Source organism: Acyrthosiphon pisum, chromosome A1 (assembly GCF_005508785.2).
Source record: "Acyrthosiphon pisum isolate AL4f chromosome A1, pea_aphid_22Mar2018_4r6ur, whole genome shotgun sequence".
NCBI lineage: Eukaryota > Metazoa > Arthropoda > Insecta > Hemiptera > Aphididae > Acyrthosiphon > Acyrthosiphon pisum.
The window spans coordinates 45,140,194-45,150,381 of record NC_042494.1 but is presented as its reverse complement, the minus strand read 5'-3'; the positions used below and the strand labels follow the sequence as shown (position 1 = coordinate 45,150,381).

General features: G+C 28.1%; 1 protein-coding gene across 3 annotated transcripts in view; it reads left to right on the top strand.

Moving 5' to 3' along the window:
- The window catches only part of LOC100167350 (neurensin-1), a 57,109-nt gene that overhangs the window by 2,877 nt on the left and 44,044 nt on the right, over positions 1–10,188 (top strand). For 2 of the 3 annotated variants that reach the window (XM_008187332.3, XM_001947027.5), the window contains exon 1: positions 7,508–7,735. The exons of the other annotated variant lie outside the window; for it this stretch is intronic. The gene's annotated coding sequence lies outside the window, so the exon portion shown is untranslated. Of the gene's footprint in view, positions 1–7,507; positions 7,736–10,188 lie in introns of those variants that run through there. 3 annotated transcript variants of the gene reach the window in all.

Below are 10,188 nucleotides of genomic sequence, written 5' to 3'. Positions count from 1 at the left end.
TCTAATATTACACGTAATTTCTGATTCAAATAAGTACACAAATTAAAAATAGATTATCATAAAATACTATAGATATGTGTCTGTATTATATTTTGATAATAATGATTTGTTAAAAATTGTAAATTTTGAAATTTCTTATCATATGTCGGCTACGCCCAAGGATTTCTGATATAGGCAACCACTATGATTTTGGGGGGATATGTCGCAAGAATTTTAACATTCACTGTCCTGTATTGATATCTATAGTATTTGATATTAACGACCCGCGTCCGACTTATTGTATCGTCAAAATTCGTCGTCATTACCCGCAACCCCGCCGGCTAATCTGATCGACAACAACCCGAATAGTCAATTATTTATAGATTTCACTGTCCATGGAAGTTGATTTTTTTATTACAGTTATTGTTATTACTTATCACGATTAAAGATAGTATCAGTAGTGTTTGAGTGATAAGCACTTGTCCAAAAAATGATAAGGACCGATAGGAGTGGTTATACAGTGGTTAACCTGTGGCTACTCTGTGACCAACTTGAGGTGGTGTTGCAAGCCGACCGGCGTTTTCCGCCACGGTGGAAAACGCGGCGTATTACTCCCGTTGTGTATAGCTGTTCCGATTTAAACCAATCCGTTTTTAATTCGACGGGAAAACGCTGCGAAATACGCGGTGTTCGAAACGCTGAGGAATACGCCGTGTATAGCCCCAGCCTTAATAGATTATATTTACGTCTATCTACTATTTACTATTTAGTACGCGGCCCATCAGGGATTTCCCGATTTCCCTATAGCCCATACCGAGTTATGTACATTATACAATGTACTTAAAAATATAAGTTATACGTATAGGACATAGGTATTATGGAAATAGCATTGTAGTTCTTACTGTTTTATTGATCCAAAAAGAGTTGGGTAATCAAAGAACATACAGCAGTGAAAGTGAATATAAACCATAGTAGGTACACTACACCGGCTATACCTGCTATTTGCTATAGTTATGACCTATAGTGTATTAAATAATCAATATATTCAATACAATATTCCTATACAAAATATACAACCATAACCTAATCAAATAAGTACCAATAGTATCATATAACATACTCGGTAAACATTTTCCAAACCCCGATAATAAGGGTTGGTAGGTACCTGGTACCTACCTATTTATCTAGCCACCCTGCAGGGTCTAGGATAGGTTAGATTATAATAATATTATGTATTATAATGTTATTTTTTGTTTTTTATATTATATACGATATACCAGTGGTATAATAATACCAGATACCTATTTCAGATAAATATATAATCTAATATAAATAGATCAATAATTATAATTATTTATTATGCTTTTGAGGTTTATAGATTATTGGATTAATGAAAATCGAAAATATGTTATTAAATAATGTTTAATTTTTCTTGAGTTTAAAATTGTATGACGTATGTTTTGTTTCCTCTGGGAAATAATAAATTGTATATAAACAATACTAGTTTTATTCAGTTTGTCTTACAATGAATAATGCTTTTCAAATTAACAATACCTACCTAGTATATTAGTATAACAAATTATTATTGATTCATGCGATCTAACGACAATAATTAACATTAAATACCTACCAATTAAGAATATAATTAATAATATCATATTATAGTTCAACTTCAAATTTCAAATTGATCATAGCAAAATATTTGAGACTATTTATTGGATATTCAAACGCTGAAACTTTTAAACAATTATCGAAATCTCACATCAATCAACAATATTCATAATAGTAATAATATAATAAAATACGAACAAAACTAATTTAGGAAATCATAGCGTTAATAGGAACTAATAATTTATTTAAATCACAATTATTTTAGAGTTTGTAATACGCTCTATAAAAATGTTTATGGAAATCCTATTATTCTTATACGACACTAGTCACTATAAATGTTTTCATTCTATAGAATAATGTAATCTATAATGTAATAATATAATTATTCCAAAAGTTATTTTGTACACGCATCTCATATTGTAGGATAATTATCTATAGCGTCTCATTTTTTTATACCTAACACATTACTGATGATTACCTACTTTAACTGTGGAACAGCTATACATATAGACGTTTCACTATTTGAACCAGAAAAAACATTTTATTTAAAACAATTAAATTATATCATTTCGTCGAATACATTTTTTATAGCGAGATGACAAAATTGTAATTTTTTTTTTTGATTTTTATACATCGCGGGGTTATCGATTTAATTACTTACCGACCATCCTCGGGCGGTACCATACTATAGCTTATATTACTATTTATGAGTGCGTATAATAAACCATAACTTCACAAACTTAAAATATTGTAAGGAATATATTATATTGTACAAAACCTGTTATAAAACATAAATTATAGACTAGGTACTATACACTTTCAGTGACTTTTTCCTACGCTATATAATATCAACGATTATAAAACTATTATATAGATAACCACCAATATTTGATGAAATAATTTTAAATTTTACCCCGGAAGAAAACTTTAATTGAAACAAAAACTATAATATAAATACTATCAATTCTTTAAAGTTTAATTAATACATTTTGATATTTTTTTATAGTCTCATAGTTACTCTGTCTAGGATAGAAATAAGTATAGAACTCGTATTTTATGGGTTGTGTCAAATATACCTACTCGTCACGGTTATCGCCGCTAATTACAGCCATAATATTCACCCTAAGTTTTAACATTTGACAGACGAGATAATTGCGAATCGCAATGACGCAACGTCCACTATACGTATATTATATGACGTTTATTCGAAACCACATGAAAGCACTTACTTTTATCGATGCAAATTATAAATACGATGTTCACTCAAAAGTCGTTTATCGTTTTTATGTCTACATTGCGTGTACATTGGGCAAATCACTAATGCTTAGTTTATGGCATCAAAATAAATTACATTAATGGGAATTGCGGCGGTTTATTTGATGAATATATTGTAGGTTTTCGAAACAGAAGTGGATTGAAAAATCTGAACGTTATTCTGAACCAAATTTGTGGATTATCCGATTATGAACATTGATCGTGTATTTTTTAATTATGTTTCTAAAAAAAACTGCAAGAACAATTTGCATAAAATAAATGTTTTAGGCCATTTTGGGTATTCTTATTTATTTCTTAATAGAGATAAATTTGAAAATTAACCTGGATATAAGAATTTAATGTATATTACGCACACGCATATTGGAGAAAATGGATATTGAGAAAGATGTTTGCAGTACACTTCCATGAAAAAAAACCGTATTTATTTCTCTTATTTTCGCTTTAAATCGATTTTTAGTGTTGTATAAATATATTTTTCTCACGACTCTAGGGAATGAACATTACATGCCTGAAATTCCCTTAATAACATTTTTATTTCTTATTTTGTTTTACAAAGTAATCGTGCAAATTACTTCATTTACAATGCACATTTATAAAAAAGACTACAATGCAAAAATACATAAACTGAAACATTAATATACTTGTCTACTTGGCAGATTTGTACGTGTTTTCATTTGCTTTCTGTAAATTTAAAGTTAATTTTCTCGCCTTTAAAAAAATAAACTATAGTTTCTAAAATTTTGAAGTTTTTTTATAAATTCTTTGCATTTGTATGTTTTAACCGTACACATCTACTTACTTAATTTATATTTTGTTATTGATGAGTTAATTTTAATGAAGATAATGTTCTCTAAAAATTGATTGATTGTCATTTTCAAAAAATGAAAATCATAAATAGATAGGTAATATAGAATCTATATTTATACATTTAAACTACCAAATGTTACGAATAAAATATGTATACGAATTAAACTAAACTAAAAAATGTGATTATATTATATTGAATTTGATCAAATGTTTTTAACTTATCCAAAAAGTAATATTATGTTCCAGTAATATAATATAATAATAATATATAATATTTATATAATATTACAGTTACCTACATAGCGTAAAACTTGTGAAGCGAAAAAATTAATAAACATAGCCATATACCTAGGTACATACATTTAAATGTTATCTCATAAAACTATTTTGTCTTTGTATTGACTTGTATTCGTTGCATTGTTTTTATTTTTATTTAGAAAACTTACAATCTGTGTTTTACAGCATAATATAAGCAAATATTATGATGAATGATGAATTATAATTAAAACAAATTATAAGTTGAGGGAGGCTACACCTACAAGGGTTCTACCTTTAGAACAAACAAACAGATTTATTAAATCATATATTTAATTAATATAAGCAATTATTAGATCAAAAGATCTCGAAACCAGCGTTTCTGTGATATTTAGTATACCTAATAGTTTTGGCTAGTTACTCAACAGTGTCCATTTTTAAATCTAATTTCAAATCAAAATTAAAAGTAGGTATTTTAAATGAATTGTTGTATATTTGTGTGAGACTTGCCCACTTATTATTTCTATGATACTTTAAAATTGAAGTATTGAACATAAAACTGTGAGAGAGGCGTTGGCCATGTTTTGTGCGTAAAATTCTCTCATGATATGATATATGAACATAACTATATTATTATACAAACATATACTACGCACAACGTACAAAATTAAAAATAAATAAATAACAATAGGTATTAATTTTTCAATAGATAGGTATCTGATACGGTTGGTTGAACTAATGGAAGACAAAATTATTTTTCAAGAAATACATATTAGAAGGATACATTACTTTGTTATAATGTTAAAGTTAAAAAAAATGTCCTCCACAAATAATGTACAATTATTGTAGTGTTATTATATGACTATCAAACGCATCTTATAAGTTATACATTTACGATATATGATAAATATAATACAATAGAGCCTACAATGAATAACGGTGACTGGAGCTAAACAAAACGTTATTAAGCTTTGTCTCTTCGTGACTAAGTGTAAATCATTTTTAAACGTAATCTATACGTTGTGGGCAAGAGTTTTTTCTCTTAACGCATTTGTTTTATGTTTATCATCAGTATTAAAGTCGTATCTCACTATTTAAACAATGCGAGACAAGAGAGCTAATATATAAAATAAATCTCAAGCTTTTCTATGAAGTATTGTTATTTTTGTAGCTTATATAATATTTTGTTATAATAATATTTATTGGGTTTATTTAACAATAGTTAATGCAAAGTAAAATTAAAATCATGTTACTCTACATATAAAACCAACATGTGAAATAGGTTATAAATCACGTGCCCTTAATGTAGTTTAGGACGATACATTGGTACCTGTAGTGCCAATAAACATAACGTAATATAATTATATTTGACAGACTTCTGTTGCGGGTTTTTTATCCATCAAACATCAATCATTACCTAATACAATTGTGTATTGAATTGATAAAAAATGATTAAACGAAAGTGTTTTGTTATGATGAATAATGATGAGAATACAAATTTAACACCAAGTATGAAAAATAATATCATTAGGTATATACCGAGTAAGAATAAACTATAATTTGACGAATAAACAATATACCTTACGTATTTATCGAATACAGGAAAGTGTAAAGTTATTCTAATTACCGATTGAATTCCTACACAATACAGAACCTACATATTTTTATTTCACCATAATATAGTCCTCATATATTATTAAATTACTGAATATTAAAATGCATAAATTAATTCAAGTAGGAATGTTATAAGGCTAAAAATGCTTTAAAATTTCATACATTTCAATGAGTTGTACTAGATTGAAGTAGGTATATGCAACTTTAGGGCGCAGCTCAATTTCCACTATAATTGATTGCTCAACATTTTCATTGCGTAATACCACTGGTTATAAATATCACTTTTAACTTTTAAGTATTGGGACGTTCGTTGTACAGTCGCGTCACTTAATATGTATGACCAAAATATTAAAAAAAAATATTTTAATTCACTTACTATATCAATGAAACCAGTATGTACCTACACACGTCACACAATAATTCATTGTTTACATATAATTATTATTTGTAATACGATTTTATTTAGGTCAATTGGTTGAAAATATCGATTTGTCGACGCAGAATAATCAAACGATAAAAACCTTTCAAACAGAATGAATAATTAAAAAAAATAAAAAATAAAAAATAAATAGGTAAATTCGTGTCAAAATTTAACTAAAATATAAAAATTTAAACGAAGAATTTGTTTAATTTACGTAATTTATACATTGTTAAACCAACCCGCGGAAAATATATAAAATATAATATCAAAGTAAAAATATTTGTCTAAAAACTACACGTATTTCGGGTTGTTTTGTACCTACCACTAATCATCAATGTTTATTTAACGCGCCGTTTTTCTTTATTATTTTATCGCTATAATATTATATTATGTGTGTGCTCGTTAAATGTAAAAATAAAAGCGTTTCGTTTAAAAGGAGCGTACTGCGTACGTATATAACATATATATTATAAAGGCTGGTCTTTGGTAATGTATAAACACTATATCGATCAGCCCAGCGCAGGCTATGGTATTATTTCAGTCGATATTTTATTCGTCAACTACTAAGGTCGGGCTATAAAACATAATAATAATAATAATTATTATAAGTTATATTATATTTCAGTACCTATAACCAGTGACGTGTCCAGGGGTGACTAGGTTAGGGGGTTGTAACCTCCCCTCAAAAAAAATTGTTAAATAATAATAAAAATGTTATTAATAAATAATTTTCAGATACCATTTGGAATCAAATTATCGAGAATCTACACAATATTGACGACCATATTTTTCGATTAGATAATTAAAATTTTAAGTTGGTATTTAAATAATTTTATTTTTATCGTCAACTAAATCGTAGAACCGAATGCTTGAAATAAAATATAATATGTAGGTACCCAATATAATATCATGTATAATTTCACGTAACGTCCTGCGTGCAGGAAAATGTACTGGATAATACACAAACGCATGATGTATTTTATACTCTTTCGTCACCTAATGTAATTCACCTAAATATCGTATATATATATATATATTTTAATGTTACGTCTACCAAGTTATAATAATAAATAATAATAGTATGGTCCACGCGATGGTTGTCGACTATGTCGTGTACAATATCGATGTTCTGGAAACGGTTCACAACGTGCTTAAGTATTTCTATACATATCATTATTATAATAATCGTGTTATTCTCGAACGAAATCATTCGCAGTGGCATAAGTTGCATAACACACATTTTCGTGTTTCACGATATTATACACCTATTTTATGCAACCGTAACGAGAGCTAACGACAATAATAATATTATGGAAAACGTGGTCGAGATTTTTGTTTCGGGGGCGACACTGGGAGGCGGCGGCGCCGGCGTCGAACGCCAGTAGAGTGCATATACGTGTATACATGTAAAGTGCAACTGTGTGTGTGTTTGTGTGTGTGTGTGTGTGTGTGTGTGTTTGTTTGTTTGTGTGTGTGTGTGCATTTGCGTGTTTTTGCGATTGTGCGCTGTACAGTGTGAGTGCGCGCAAATAATATAACGTTAACAACGGTAGTTCGGCGGCGGCCGAGACGCGCGCAATTCCCATTCATCCGCCGAACGCAGCGTAATCAGCACGCCGATAGCTACCCCTCGCGAGTCACCGAGTACGCCGCGCCGCTGCCACCGTTATAATATTATTATCTCCATCGTCGTCGTCATTACACGGTGAAAACCGTTCGGACCTCATACCTATCTGTTATACACCTACGACTCAGCCGTCGTCCGCTTTTCCGGTGAGTAAAAAAATGTGTCATTTTTTTTTAAAATTCGTATCCTTTACTATTTGCAAAAATCAAAACGATAATGACAGTTCGGGAGATGACAAATAATAATGTTATAAAACCGACGATACCGTTGAAATTGTTATTATAAATTATAATATTTCCCGAATTGTTTAAACGTATAATATAATATTATAATAGAAATTCGATCGAACGGTGGCGGACACGGATAACGTATTATTTTACAATATTCTTTTATCAACCGTCGGTAAATATTACTAATCATAATAATAACAACGATAATGATAGTAATATCTCCGTGATAATGAAACGGGGTCAACGCACCGAGGGCTATAGTATGATAATATATGTAATAACGTTTTAATTTACGTATAATAGTAATATATTTTACTGTTTACACGATGTCTTGCAGAACATATTTTGTACTTACAGCCGAATGCCAATAATGAATTTATTATCCTGTATAATGTAAATGGATCCGCAAACAAAGTCCTATTGTTTAGAAGACTTATGCGGGTGAATATCAGCTGCGAGTTTAGTTGTACCTACCTACGTATTTTATATTTAAATTGTTCGAGTACCTGTCATAATATCTATTACTTTTAATGCAGTTCGTGATTAAAATTTAATATTATATGAATGTTCATTTCATATTATAAAATTACTGATACACGAGTTTGAACATTTTCATTTGGAAATTCGAATATATTATATTGTCTATTTGTCTATGTCTTCAAATTTACAACATAGCAAATTTTCTTTCAGCAGTTTTAATTTTTAATTTTAACTTGACTATTAGAGTAAATTTATCTAGTATTATCAAACTTAAAGTAGATAATAATATTATCAGTGGTCTGTCGTTGGTTTTTTAGAATATTTTAATTATTTAAGCATATTCAATTTTTGAACATTTTCAAATTTTAATATTTTACATGTTCATTACTCCTTATAATTACTTACTCACTTTAAAATTAATAAATGGTAAAAAATCAACGTAAAAACAGATAATATTCTAGCCTTTATGTTTGATCTTTAAGTTTACTCTATAAGTTTAATATAGAACATGACAACACAGAATTGGTATTTGGTATTATTGAATGTAATTTTGATCCGTTATGCATCAGTAAGATGACTGTGAATTGTGATAACACAAGGTAGTACACAGTGGGTACGATCTCATCTTAAATTCCTTAGGTTTATTTACAACAACTGTAAACCTATGTACATAAGAATAATGTAGAAGTGGTTGTAAAAATATACATATTATTTAATTTTATAACTATCTCTAACAAGAATTGACGATTAGTTTACATATTATAGGTAATATTTTAAAAACATAATTTTAAAAATGAAATGAAATTTGTTTTTAATAATAAGGTAAATCACCAATTACAATTATTGATAAGAGTAAATTCTAAATAAATCTTAATTTCTATATTTAGTTTATTTTTGGTGAATTGGTTTTGATTTTAAAGAAACTAATAATTTAAAATTATACTCCTGAAGATAATATTACGTTAATTTTGCATTTAAACTATTGCCGTGTACAACATTCTAGTGTCAATATAAAACACAGATCAGTATTTATACATTTTAATATATTATTTTATAATGCTTAGCTTGATTTATTGTATACTGTAGCTTAAATTAAACTATAAGTACCTATATTAACACAATTAATATTAATGTATGGACTATCGACTATGAAAATATAAAATATTCATTAACTAAAGCTAGGACTTATACGCATTATGTTTGTTTTAGTAAGTCTTATTGAAGTATTCGTTTGAACGTTTATCTCAATTCAACTTAATTGAATAATTGTTTATGGATAGAAAATAACTTCTACATGTAAAATATATTTTGGATATATTCTGGTTTTTATTATAATATATAAATTTGTGTAAAACAAGTTACTAATAACCAAATGCTAAGATGAGCGAGAGAAACGTACGATCTGTAACATTATGTATCAATTCATCGATATTATGTTATCGATTCGATAACATAATAATAATTAATAGGTATTTTTTAATGAATACTAATTTTGCATGTAAAATAATTGAGTCAATACTCAATTCCTAATTAGGTATATAGATAAATATAAGGTGTTTCAAAATGTGCAAACGAATTTTCAATGCACATAAATTATTTAAAAACTCATTCTTTAATAATAATTTAAAAAATGTCATTAAATTCATGAAAAGTAATTAGATTATTCTTCAATTTAGGGGGGCTGCAGCAGGTTTTGTCAAAAATCAAAACTAATGTAGATTTGACCAATCCAAACATTAATTTTGTTTGTTATAATGTTTTTCAATATATTTAAATTCCGTATCATAAAATAAACCTTAAGGGGGTTGGAGGGGGCTTCAGTCAATGAAAAAAAAGTGACTTTTAGACCAATAAGCTAGACAAAACTGTAAGAATTTGGTTTGACAGAT